Here is a 14,375-nt window from a genome sequence, read left to right on the forward strand (position 1 = left end):
TGCAACTGCTGTCGGACAAATTAAAGTTTACTAATACGAGCACGAATGCATGGTATTATAAAAAGGTTTGAAGTGAAGGACGAATTTAAAACGAATACACAATTTGCCGAGAATAGCCCTACAAAAATGCAGCAGTTCAACTGGTATTTGGTGGGAAAATCTGCTATTCCTGCATTTTTAAAGTCAATTACTGCATAGTTTTATGAGTGGCAGGAAAGAATATCGCCCATAATTAAAAGCGAAAGGACGTTACCCTCCAGTCAAAATAAATCCTATGAATTTGAGGTAACTTGGCAACTAACTGCCTTGAACGCTATTAACGCAAGGCACACAGATATGATTCTTTGAATAAAGTGAACGGAAATTGCGTTAATTCAAAAATGAAAAAGAAATACTCCTGCTCTTTGGAGCTTAAACAACATTCTGTTCCATCGAAACTATCATTTGCCCGTTACTCCTTCCTTTGTCTATGTAAATATGGGTCAGAAGATTAGAAATACTGACGTGCATACTTTAGAAAACCGAAATAGGCTTGAGGTTGACGTATGAAAAGGCCCAGTGAGGGGAAGGAGACGTGAAGGAGATTTGTGCACGGTTTTGATGCGGTTAGACTTGATTTCTGCACCTTAGAACATGTATTTCTTATACCATTTTCCCACGTGCTGTGTCCTACTGCATTGGATAGTTTAGAACGATTATTATTGGAAGAGTGCTTTCATACAGAATAAATGTTGGTGTGCCAAGGTGTACTTGTTTTATTCTCAGACCCCTTTGTGAGTTGGCAGTGGTGGGATTCTTTGACATTTTAATTGATGTATTTAACAGCTTTAATTATGTTGGAGGCCCCTGGGACATATCCATTAAAAGCATGAAAAAATACAAATGATGTTATTAAGTTCAAAGCTAGGCCTGGGCAGGCTTCCGTGAGGTCCATTTCATATTTTCAAACAAAAATAGGTAAGGTCTAGATAAGAAGGTCCCAATGCATGTGCTATAACTGGCAATATATGGAGTAATCCAATCACATGTGTGATCCAAGCAGAGTGAATAATTTTGCTAGTACGTATTATTACACTGCTTCTATAGGCGAGACAACAGTGGGAATGTAATATTAGCTGATCGGGGTGTCGCTTTTTGCCATGACATGAGTGCATAAAATTATAGTGGTTTTCAGTGTCGCAGGGATCAGGTTTACGTTGACGTGGTAGAATGAATGAATGGCGTGGTAGAAATGAATTGCTGTGAACAAATGTACTTTTATGTTTTTGAGTGGCATGTGTATTGTGTCATCGTTATTACAAGTGATTACGTTTCTCATTTGGGCAGGGGGTTGGTCAAGATGGCGCCGGATGTATCCACTTAAAATGGACGCACAGTGCGCTTAAAGAAGCGCCACATGGGGGGTGTGAGTGCCTATTATGGCTGTATTGGCAATGAACCTGTTAGAATGTTGCTTAATGGGCGGCATCTGTGTCTTTACTGATGAAAGCCTGCAGAGTGGGTGGAGGTGTGCTGAAACCCACCATCTTCTTTAAATGTATGAGGAGTTTGTGGGAGGTGATTGAGAATAAAGGCCACCAATCATTCGTTCGTGTGATTTGCTCTGCCACTCCCAAGCAGGAGTGCTGGAGTCTGCTGAAGGGCGTTTAGATCATAGTTTTAATTTCATAATTAGAATCTCGCTGTTTTTTAAATTTATGCAGAATTCAGAAAGAAGTCACATATTTCTATTTTTGTCTGAATTCTTGCTGTCTGGAAATGTTTTTTCCTCGCTTCGTGTTCATGAAACTGTGATGTTGCTTTCGAATAGCTGGACTTGTGGAACGGGGAGGACCAGTTCATGAGCTAATTAATGGTGACCTGGCACTGCCCTACTGGCACACCTAGTCAGGCTGAGTGGTGATTACTTTTATTATGAGAGGCATTTGCATCCATTTGTCGTTCAGTTTTTTGGTGACTCAATGGTTTTACATCTTTAGGGCTGATCCACCTTCATCTATCACGCTGACATCCCCTATGTCCGGACTTTGCTTTCTGGTTTTGCTCCATTATTACACAGGGAATTGGGGTCCTGCACGGACATAAAAAGCTCTGTTTCGGATGCGTTATGTTCACAGAGGTGTGATTGTCCATTTATTTAATAAAGTTAAAAGTCCCATGGGAATACATTTCCTATTGTGTCTCCTCTGAGGACTGAGTTCCTTTGATTGCTGCACTGAATTTATCACAGTATGTTGACTGTTTTTGCATACTGTAACTTAGTTGTATTCACTGGCTAAAATTACCCTGAACACTTCATATCACACTTCACATCCTTCGCAACGAGTGCCCTCTACTTAAGGCGTTCATCTAACTCTCTTCTAAAAAAAAAAAGACATCATGCTTTATTAAAAGAATATCGGGAGAATAAAACACACACTTAAAAGGCTTTCATTATTTTTTTTCAGTTCAAAATATTTTATTGAATTAAGGTGATGCAGAAATGCAAAAAAGGACATTTACACTGTAAATATAAGAAAATAAGAAAAGGAGTATTAATCTATGAAAAGAAAAAGAAAAGAAAAACTAAGATAAAACAAAGTCAGTTGAGGAATATACAAATAGTATAGCAAGAACACATGAAGCTTTGATTCATAAAGGAAGTTCAAACGGTTTACATCAAAATACACTATATGTACGATTAAATATAAAGTACAAAACAACAGCATACAGGAAGTCATGGAGGTTTAAGTACTTCTTGTTGACGAGGAGTTTGAAACAGAGAGCGACTAGCACTTATATCGAGAAACATTATGACAGGCGACCATAACTCTAGTCTTTTGGTTGCCATATGTAGCGGGTGCACAAAAGATGTATCTAATCTGTGATTATAACAAACAGCATACTACCATGCCTGATAAGATAGTTTAGTGAAATCCTTCCAATTTTTTGCAATCTGCTGAAAGGCCACTGCCAGTAGCAAATCTATAATCCGAACTTTAGAAGTGCGTCCTACCCAAATGGGAGATAAACTGCCTAAGAAAATGTGTGGTATAATCAGGGGATAAGCAGAGTGAAAAATTACATTAATCTGAGACCAAACTTTTGCCCAAAAATTCTTAACTAATGTACAGGAAAACAACATGTGATACAAATCAGCATTTGGTGATGAGCACGTCCAACAAGTATTGGGAAGCTTTTGATAGGGTTGAGTGGCCCTACCTTTTCAGCACATTAAAGTGGTTTGGTTTTGGTCCGAAGATCACTACCCTCATTTCTTTTTTATATTCTAATCCAAGGGCAGCAATATCAGCTAACAATACAGTTTCTTCATTTTTCCGTTTTGGTAGGGGTGTTAGGCAGGGTTGTCCTTTGTCTCCCTTTCTTTTTAATCTTGCTTTGGAGCCTTTCCTGTTGCGAATTCGCCAAAACAACAAAATCCATGGTTTCACTTTTAAAGACACCTCCATTAAAATGGCGGCCTATGCTGATGATGTTCTTTTATTTCTCTCTCAACCTCAGGTTTCCCTTCCTACTTTCCTAGAGGAGGTTGCATTATTTTTTTGATCTCATGATGGAGGTAATTTGTCGAGAACATTTAATGCCCCTTTGAAGTCCCAGTCTGATGGCCCTAAGCACAAGCTTTTAAAACTTGGGTTGGGCAAGTAGCGTACACTGGGTAAGGAGAGGTAACCACATTCTATCAATCAAAACACTTCTGTTTCTGTGGTAAATAAATAATTAATTACCTGATCTATTTTTGACTATAATCAATAAACGGTTAGCTCAATAAATAAGAGTCAGGATACGAGGTAGCTGGAGTATACAGGCTTTAATCAGGCATAAAAGGACAGGAACAGGACAGCCTGCATGGGAATGGGATGGCAGCTGCCGGGGGCAGGATCTGGGAGCATAAGGGATAACTTTTAATAACAGTGCACTATATTTATAGTTAAACAAATACATTGCATTTAATACAGTAGGCGTAGCAGTAGGCGGAGTTTGTAGCAGTCGCGAAAGATAAGGCATAAAGTGGGTGTAACAAGAGGTGTGTACAGGGCGTATATATAGACATGTGATGCAAACGTAACAGAATATGTCATAAAAAGGGGCGGAAACATGGAGGGGGCTACCTGAGCAGCTGGGACCTCTAACCTAGTGGTGCGCGCAAACTGGCAATGATGTGTTACCAGGGAGAACTGGGGGGCTATGACTTCTGCGCTAGAAGAGGAGACGAAAGTCTGGAGGGTCAGAGCGACATGTACCCAGGCATATCTAGTATCTGGTGTTTAGAGTACATGTTGATAGAATCCAAAAGTTATCAGGGCAAAGGCTAATAGACTTTAAGACTGGTGCATGCATAACTCTATATGTAGTGCGTGTGCGAGGAATATTCTATGAATATTAATACAGTATTTCTCTTACATGGAGACATAAAGGCTAGACCATGACGGAAACTATTGATGTGATTCAGTAGCTTAGGAATGCAGAGAAGGAGGGCTGGACTGATAACTAGAAACATAACATACTCTTGGCAGACTGGGAGGCAGAGCCAGGCCGGGCCGGGCACTGCGAGGCATGAAGTAAGTGAAGGGTCAGGGATACAGGTGGGGGCTGTATCGCTCCTCGGAGAGGGTTCAGGAGACAGGAGCTGAATCTGAGTCCGGGCCCTTTTGAGGCCTAGAAACGGGGATAATTCAATGAATTAACGTGCACACTGTAAAACGTGGCAACGTAGGTTTACATAAGCCTAATATTCGTTGTTTTCACGAGGACTGGAAACTGGCATACTAGAGATGGACACAACTGTAATTGCGTCTTTAATCGATCAGAAAGGGGATACATGCATATCGATCATGCACATATGACATAACATGGGGAACACGTAGGCACATATGACATGGTAAAATTTACTTTTCCACATTCCCTCCTTGTGCCCTACGTTTCCATCAGGAAACATCAATATTCATGATACCATCTATCATTTCATATAGCATCATTTGCTCGTCTCGAATTGTCTTGGAACGGGATTTAGGACTAGGAATACAAGAGGTAGCACACATGCCGCAAATCGCAGGGCCACATTGTATACAGAGGCAGCAACTGAATATGATCATTACTGCAATACCTAGGAATGACAATACTTTCCATCCCCAGGCAGATATAATACTCCAGAGCCAACTGGACCATGTCCAGGTGCCTGGATTCTGGTGTAACTGATGGGCAATTTTATGAAGTCTGGTTATAGCTGAATAAACAGACGGCGCGTTATTAGGAATGAAAATGCAACAACTAGATCCGATGACTCTACATGCTCCTCCTCTATCGGCCAGTATGACGTCAAGAACGAGACGATTTTGGAGCACGACAAATCTCATAGCAGATTGCTCTTCGGTTAAGTTACCTAGAGCAGAAGTAGTCTCATTCACTACTGCTTCAAGGGTTCTGGTTAACCTACGTATTAACTTACTATTCTGGACAGGGCCTATAAAGAAGAAGAAACCTTTATTGAAATCTTGATACTGTTCTAGAGTAGTTTCAGTTTGATCGACAATTGGGGACTCGATCTCCCTTCTATGTCTGACGTGTACTAGATGTGTGTTTCTATAATCAGATGGGGCTAGAAAAACTGGTGGCAGTAGGAAGGCAATGTAACATGTTCCATCCCAATCGAGGGGCAGACGAATATATGCGGTCTGACCACAAACAAAATAAGAATGACGTGAGGCTTTGAAAATAGATTTCCCACTGTCACTATACTCGACAGTAGTAGTACAATCACTATGTCCTACATGTGCGGAACCATTCTTTCTGACACATAATTCGCCTTTGACTGGTAGTACTGAAATAGCAGGCAAATCTGGAGTAGTATCAGACTGAACATTCAGGACCATAAAATTCGAAGAATAATTACCTAAATTATAAACTTCATTTTCTAGATCTAACCCTGTTCTATGGGGGAGACCTTGCTTGTCTGGAAAACATGTTCTATTCAGAAGGGACATATCGTTGGAGGATGACGTTAACGTGGACCATGCTCCACACGAACCATTATGTGAAAACGGATAGGGAAAGAGTGGCAGAACTCCCTTCGGTGTCTGGAAAGGGGGGAGTCGACCACACACCCAACAATTAGTGGCATTGCTGGTCTGGTGTGAATAGTGTAACATTCGGATGAATGTATTATTACGCATAGCAAGACGATAGGATAGCTCGTGAGGAGGCAGATCACTAAATGTGTGCTCTACTGTAGCATTAGAAAACATATTTACATGTGAACTTGGAAAACATAAATGCAATGCATAACTTGTGCAGGTAACCATTAAACTTAGAAACAATAAGAAACTTAGAAAAACGATACATCTGATAGAGTTTTGACTAACTCTCTCACTATGGGGGTCTATCTCATACATGTCAGGGACCTGTCTAACCGTTTCACCCGAGAGGGACTTAGACAATTAAACTGGCTGACTTATTTTACTAGACCGGAGTTTTAACTTATACTCCTGCTGCGGAGTTTTCTCTAACAGAGGAACTTTTAATTCAGATTTAAGTTCTGGTTTCAGGCAGTCTTTAGAAATGGAACAGTCCTTTGCAAAAGATTTTTCACGAAGTCCATGGAATATTTTGACGTGGGACGATCAAAGTTCCTGACCAATACGAGGCTTCCTGGAATGACTTCATGCGGTTTCACTTCAGTATTGTCTGGAAATGCGGCGGCAACCTGTGAACGACAAGAGTGTAGGGCAGACATCAAGGAAGCTAGGTAATCTGTCAGCATATTACTGGAAACATCTGTAATACTGCGGGGTCTAGGTGTACCCCACATGTTTGGGGGGCGGCCGAATACGACCTCGTACGGTGACAGACCTGATCTGGAATGTGCGACCATCCGCATGTAGAATAGAGCAACTGGCAGGGCTACTAGCCAGTCTACACCTTTCTCTTTACATATCTTGGCAATACGGATTTTCAGGGTCTGATTATGTCTCTCTACGAGACCGGCTGCTTCAGGATGGCGCACACAATGGAACTTCCACTGGTACCCTAACAGAAGGGAAACATGTTTCATCAACTCAGATGAGAATGGCTGGCCATTATCAGAATACACGACCCTAGGGAGTCCATAACGGGGGAAGAATTCACGAACCAACTGCTTGGCAGTGGTCGCTGCTGTATAATCTGGAACTGGATATGCTTCTGTCCACCTGGACAAAGCGCATACAACTACAAGGACATACTTGAAACCTCGACATCGCTCCATCTGAATATAATCCATCTGGAGGACTTCAAAAGGGTGGTCAGGAGGTTGGAATCCACCTTGTTCCACCGGGACACTTTTACCTGGATTGAATTGACAACATATCATACAAGTACGGACTTTCTGCTTGGCTGCAGCTCGTAAGTGCTTGTTGAACCAGAGGTTCTGTATACTGTCTAACATAGCTTTCTCTCCTAGATGTGCTGGACTATGTGCGGTATTAATAATGACTTGAACCATAGAGTCGGGGAGAAACCATGTGGCTTTTCCCTTCGTCACCCATCCTTGATCTGTCTGGACCCCTCCTTGTTCAGACCATTTCTTGATTTCTTCAGGAGTAGCATGTAACTGTATGTCTATGACATCTTGTGTAGGGTCCTTAACTGTCATACAAGTAGTCGGATCTAGAGCGAGTGTCTGTGTCGTGTTAACTGGAATGTCTGGTGTCTGAGCTGTAAGCTTGGCTGTTCGATCTGCTAGATCGTTACCTTGGGAAATGATGTCAGTAACTTTCGTATGTGCCTTGCACTTCATGATAGCGATAGCTGTCGGTAAATGTATTGCATCTAACAGAGCTTGAATGAGGAGACCATGCTGAATCTTGGTTCCATGAGAAGTCATGAAACCTCTCTCCTGCCAGAGCACTCCGAAGTCGTGTACAACTCCGAATGCGTAACGTGAATCTGTATATATGTTTACTTTCAGGTCCTTGGCACGTATGCAGGCTTGGGTCAGAGCAACTAGCTCTGCTGCTTGAGCAGACAGGGTGTCAATACGATGTGTTTCTATAACTTCGGTTTCAGTAGTCACTGCATACGCGGCTACTAGTTCTCCTGTACTAGTTCTCATACATGAACCATCCACATAAAGTGTCAGGTCGGGATCAGGTAATGGAATGTCTGTCAGGTCTTGTCTTGGCTTAGTCATAGTGTTAATGACTTCCACACAGTTATGTGTGGCAGGATTTGAAGTAACTGACGGTAACAGTGTAGCAGGATTTAGAACGTTGCAGCGTCTGATTTCTATGTGTGGCTGGAACAGTGTCAGTTCATAACCTGTTAAACGTGCAATTGTCAAGTGCTGAGTCTGTGTTCGGTTTAAAAGAACTTCCACAGAGTGTGGAACTTGTACTGTCAGGGAGTGTCCTAATACTATGGAATCACTTTGTCTGATAGCTAGAGCTGTGGCTGCAACTGACTTGAGGCACGCAGGCAGAGCCTGGGCTACTGGATCTAGTGTGCTCGAAAAATAAGCACAGGGCTTGTACTGTCCGGCTTGATCTTGTGTGAGAACAGATAATGCAGTACCATCACGTTCTGTGACAAAAAGTGTAAAAGGCTTACTGTAGTTCGGTGTAGCTAGAACAGGTGCTTGGCATAGGGCTTTCTTTAATTCATTAAAAACAAGTGTATGTTCAGATGTCCAAGGGAGGACAGTCGATACGGCTGCCTCCTGTGTCGTTAACTGTATCAGTGGCTTAGCTAGAAATGCATACTGAGGAATCCATTGCCTGCAGTAAGAAGTGAGGCCAATAAAAGCTCGTACCTCCTTCTGTGTCTTGGGCTGTGGAAGACTCGCTATCAACTGGATACGGTCTGGTGTCAACTGCCTACCCCACTTGGACAGTAAGTGGCCTAAGTAGATCACTTGCTGGACACAGAATTGTAATTTGGAAGGGGACACCTTGTGCCCCTGCTCGGCCAGAAAATACAGGACTGTAAGTGACGCATGCTCGCAGTCACGTTCAGAACGGGCTGTGATCAATAGGTCATCGACATACTGGAGCAGGGCAGTGTCAGCTGGCATGTGAATGTTGTCTAGTTGTCTCTTAAGTGCTTGACTGTAAATACTAGGACTTTCTGTGAAACCTTGAGGAGCTCGTGTGAATTTATAGCTCCTTCCATTTAAACAGAATCCGAAAAGGTACTGGCTGTCTGGATGAATGGGGACACTGAAAAATGCATTCTTGAGGTCTATGACAGTGAAAAACGTAGCTTCAGAATCAATGGCTGTCAATAGGGAAGAAATATCTGGGACTACTGGATACTGGGGTATGATACATTTATTAAGTTCTCGAAGGTCAATCACTAATCGATATACTGGAGGTGCATTTGGATCAGTATGTTTCATGACTGGAATGATAGGAGAATTACATACATTGGAGTCAGTTTCTACAACCACTCCTTGAGCAATGAGCTCATCAATAATTTTGGATACGGCTGCTACAGCCTCAAGTGGCAATCTGTACTGTCTGATTCGTGGCAAGACTATACCTTGCTTGAGAGTCACACGATGGGGTGTGATGTGCATAAAACCTACATCAGTTGGACCTTGCGCCCATAAATGCTGCGGTACATTTGATAGTCTTGGATCAAAATCACGCAATACATAGTGACCTTTAAAGTCTCTTAAAAACAATCGGATTCCTTCTGGGGAACAGCAAATAACTGCACCTAATTCTTTCAATGTTTTAATGCCTAACAAATTTTCTGGACATGACTTCGTAAGCAACAAATCAGTAGTTCGGGACAATGAACCAACTTCTAGAGAAACTGGTTTTGAAATCTCGTTCACAATAGGCTTTCCTGAAAAACCAAGGGAAACATTTCTAGAGCCTGAGAGCGGAGCCCCTGGAACCTCGTCATGACTGATAGTAGTCCTACTTGCCCCTGTATCAATCAAAAACTTTCTGTCTTTCCCTAATACTTGACTGTGTACATAGGGACCCTCTTGATCTACAGGTATCTCGATGAGAGGCAAGCCTACCTCCCTCTCTAGGCTGTTTCATGAATACTGTTGATACTCTGGATACTCTGACTGAGCATACTGGTACATCTGCTGTGTAACATGCTGTGTTGCAGCGATAGGCTGCGGTGCTGGAACTGTCTGTTGTGCATTCTGTGGTGACTGAGAAGTCTGTGAAACTTGTTCTTGTCTAGGCGGACGTGGTCTTTCTTTAGTTTTACCCGTAGCTATATTGTGTTTCAGAACTGCACACTCGTTTATAAAATGACCTGGCTGTTTACAATAATTGCATGTCCCTTTAACGGGAGCTGCAAGATGACTGGCTTGATTCGGACCCCTCTTCTGACTGTCTTGTGGAACAGATTGTGCAACTAGTACTTTCATTTTCGTGTCTTTCATACGTCTCTTTTCGTGTTCTTGCTCTTCCCTGATTCTATTCTGGTGATACTGGAGCATCTGAAGCATTTGTGACGGGGTACTAGCTTGCCAGGTACTTTCGACTTTCAAAACTCGATTTTTAACTTGTGGACTTGAATTCTCGACTAGTTTGGTAACAAAAAGATGAGGGTACGACTCACTACCTGTCTTCAAACCACTGTTAATTATAAAACATTTTTCAAATCTAGAATAAAAATCGCTAGTGTCTTCATCCTGTTTCTGTTTACATGCTGAGATTGCATCCCAATCTTCCTTTTTCGTGGCTAGTAACCTTGGCAAGACCTGTATCAATAACTCGGGCAATTCTTTACATTTGTCCCCAAGACCGGTACCTGGTACTCGTGAATTGTCTTCAGCTTCTAGAGCTGTCCAATCAATCTTTTTCTCTCCCACCTCCCATTCTTTTTCCTTGAGTTTTTCATATACCCCTGCGGGCAACAGGACCTTTAACATTTTAATAATATTTGGCTACGTGTATTCTCCCATACGGAGCATGTCTTTTAATTCTCGATGGAACCCTGCTGGATCTTTGTCGTGACAGGGAATTAATTTCTTCATCTCTAAGAGTTCCATCTTTGTGATAGGGGTGTAAACAAATACTCGTTGCATTTCACCACCCGCTGTCCTAACCGGGTGTACTTCTCATAACGGATGCTGTCTATCTATGTAGAATGGTTTACTTTCTGGAGGTGAGACGTGAACAAAATGCGGATTAAGAAACGTTCTATATTTGTGGCGCTGTTCTAGAATGACACTAATTAAATCGGTACCTAAACCTTTCCATCTATACTGGAGTAACTCGTTCAGGACATCATGTAACGGACCTGGATCAGAATGTTGTCCCTCATACAGTGTAATGAGGTGCTGGATCATATACATACCCATCAGTCGCTGCTCGGCTGGGGCAGTTTCAGAAACATTTGTGCCACTATTTCGTCTGGAAAAGTGGTAGAATCAGTAGTCCATCGAACTGCTGATCGGGCTAGTTCTTGTTCATGCATAGTACTAAGTTCACTATAACCGATTCGTGATTTCAGAATGTGATCGGTAGCTTGAAATACTTGTTCAAGAGAACCTTGTTCTGGTGTTGGAGGAGGGAAAACTTTCTTGTGTTCTAGACGTGAATGCCGGTCGGGAAGTCTAGTTCTACCTACATACGCTATTCTGGTGGGATTCTCGTCGTTTACCTCTTCAGTATCAGAATCGTCTTCTTTCTCGCTTACTTGTGCTGCTTTGCGTTTCTCGTGCAACCTTATTATTTCCTTACGAATTTTCTTGTACATACTCTCTATACTACTTAGTGTCCTGTGTCTTCCCTCGGCTATATTATCACTCCACCTTGTCAGGACTTTCATTTCGGTCGGATCTTTAGTCGGATAATCTTGTTCCCTTACTAAACAATTGATTAGAAATTTTAATAGCATGAGCTGGGTCTCAGCTTTCCTTAGAGACATGATTTCGCCAATACTTTCTGGATTGTCTCCTGTACGGATGAAACGATATATTCTGTCTAGATCTTCTCTCATATTAGGTAGGGTGTCCAAATACTCGGTCACCCGTCTTACGCGCAATGAATATATAACCATATTATCATCGCCTGGGACTGGATCATAACGGCATTCGGTAAGAGCTCGCTTGATATCTGCAACGGACTGATGTTTGGGCGTACGCTGTAACGCACGTTCATGTAACTCGACTAACGTTACACGTTTGTGTGGCGGCGGGGTACCAGGAGGACCTCCCCCTGCGGCCCCTATACTAGAATCGTCGACTGATACTCTTCGTGCTGGCAGAGTGACCGATGTAGCGGGTACTTGTACTGTGGGCTGGACCGGGGGTACCGTAACAGGTGCTGTAACAGGTGCCCCGGTGGCTGGAGGAACAGGAATGACATTATTTACAGGAGCGGGCGGAACGGGATTTGAATATTCTGGGACCGTGTCGTCCAAATAGGACGAGAGAAAAATATCAGCTGCGGTCGGTTTGTGACGTAGCTTAATCGGAACTAATGGTGGCGGAAAATTACATGGTGCTTCCGGGGTTGCTTTCGTCAAGCCCTCGGCAAGAAGAGGATACATACCCTTAATAAGGGCATTTCTCTGTCTGTCTGACTGTTCGGCTTTAACTCGTTCACCTATTTCGATCAGTTCCCTTTCCTGGGCTCTTTCTGAGGATTCCCTACTTAATTCTAACTTTCTGATTTCTTTTTCGGTTCTTTTATGAGATTCTTTGCGCCATAACTCGATGGCATCTTTCTGGGACTGTCTGGATTTCTTTTTCCATAATGCTTCTTCTACTCGCATGATGCACTCGGCATCCCATGTAACTGATACAGGCCATCTATATTTCTCTTCTAGATCTTTAGTATACTCGACCCATAAGTCTAGATATAATATGGCACTTATGCCATGTTTATGATACATAAAATGACCTGGACTGTCCCTAGGCGGGACAGGAACTGCTTCTTCGAGCAGACCTTTTCTGGTTTTTAACTGACGTAACTTCGAGAACAGAGGCATGACTTAGACTGGAATCTGGACACAATACAATACACAATAAACACAATAATAACTTGAAAAACAAATCACTCATACCACGACACTGAAAACACATGAATTGACATTTAACAGTTCGGACAGAATATCACCTGGAATACTGAGAACAGAACACATGAATTTCTCGAGAACAGAACAGAACTTACTGGAATGACTAGATGCACTGCTAAAACAGTACGAAACTTACCGGTCTCATAAAGAGACACGTCAGGACCCGCATCCACCTAGGTGGACACTTCGTGTTGGATCTGTGTACCCAAACCCACGGACCAGAGACAAATTAATTGACCCTGTCTAGATACTACCCCAGCAATGGTACTCACCGGGCAGCAAGAACGGAAGGCCTCGGACTGGACTGGACTGCTACGACGACGGACGGACGAACTTCGGACTTCAGTTACAGGTGGGCCTCCGGATACCTCGGACCTTGGACTCTCGGCTTGGGCTCTGGTCGGGACTCGCCGCGTTCCTCCACCGCCTCGTCTGGACGCTGGACCGCAACCTCCGTCTCCTCCGTGGGCCTGAGGGATACTTGAAGCAGAAATATCTGCACGTGGCCGGTATGGTTCCGTCACGGCTGCAGAGGATCAGGGGGCCTGCGTGGCTTCTCCGGCGCGTGGGGAAAGGGCAAGTCCCTATTCGGGCGCCATTATGTGGTAATTAAATAATTAATTACCTGATCTATTTTTGACTATAATCAATAAACGGTTAGCTCAATAAATAAGAGTCAGGATACGAGGTAGCTGGAGTATACAGGCTTTAATCAGGCATAAAAGGACAGGAACAGGACAGCCTGCATGGGAATGGGATGGCAGCTGCCGGGGGCAGGATCTGGGAGCATAAGGGATAACTTTTAATAACAGTGCACTATATTTATAGTTAAACAAATACATTGCATTTAATACAGTAGGCGTAGCAGTAGGCGGAGTTTGTAGCAGTCGCGAAAGATAAGGCATAAAGTGGGTGTAACAAGAGGTGTGTACAGGGCGTATACATAGACATGTGATGCAAACGTAACAGAATATGTCATAAAAAGGGGCGGAAACATGGAGGGGGCTACCTGAGCAGCTGGGACCTCTAACCTAGTGGTGCGCGCAAACTGGCAATGATGTGTTACCAGGGAGAACTGGGGGGCTATGACTTCTGCGCTAGAAGAGGAGACGAAAGTCTGGAGGGTCAGAGCGACATGTACCCAGGCATATCTAGTATCTGGTGTTTAGAGTACATGTTGATAGAATCCAAAAGTTATCAGGGCAAAGGCTAATAGACTTTAAGACTGGTGCATGCATAACTCTATATGTAGTGCGTGTGCGAGGAATATTCTATGAATATTAATACAGTATTTCTCTTACATGGAGACATAAAGGCTAGACCATGACGGAAACTATTGATGTGAT

This window comes from Lissotriton helveticus, chromosome 4_1, assembly GCF_964261635.1.
Source record: "Lissotriton helveticus chromosome 4_1, aLisHel1.1, whole genome shotgun sequence".
In the NCBI taxonomy this organism is placed as follows: domain Eukaryota; kingdom Metazoa; phylum Chordata; class Amphibia; order Caudata; family Salamandridae; genus Lissotriton; species Lissotriton helveticus.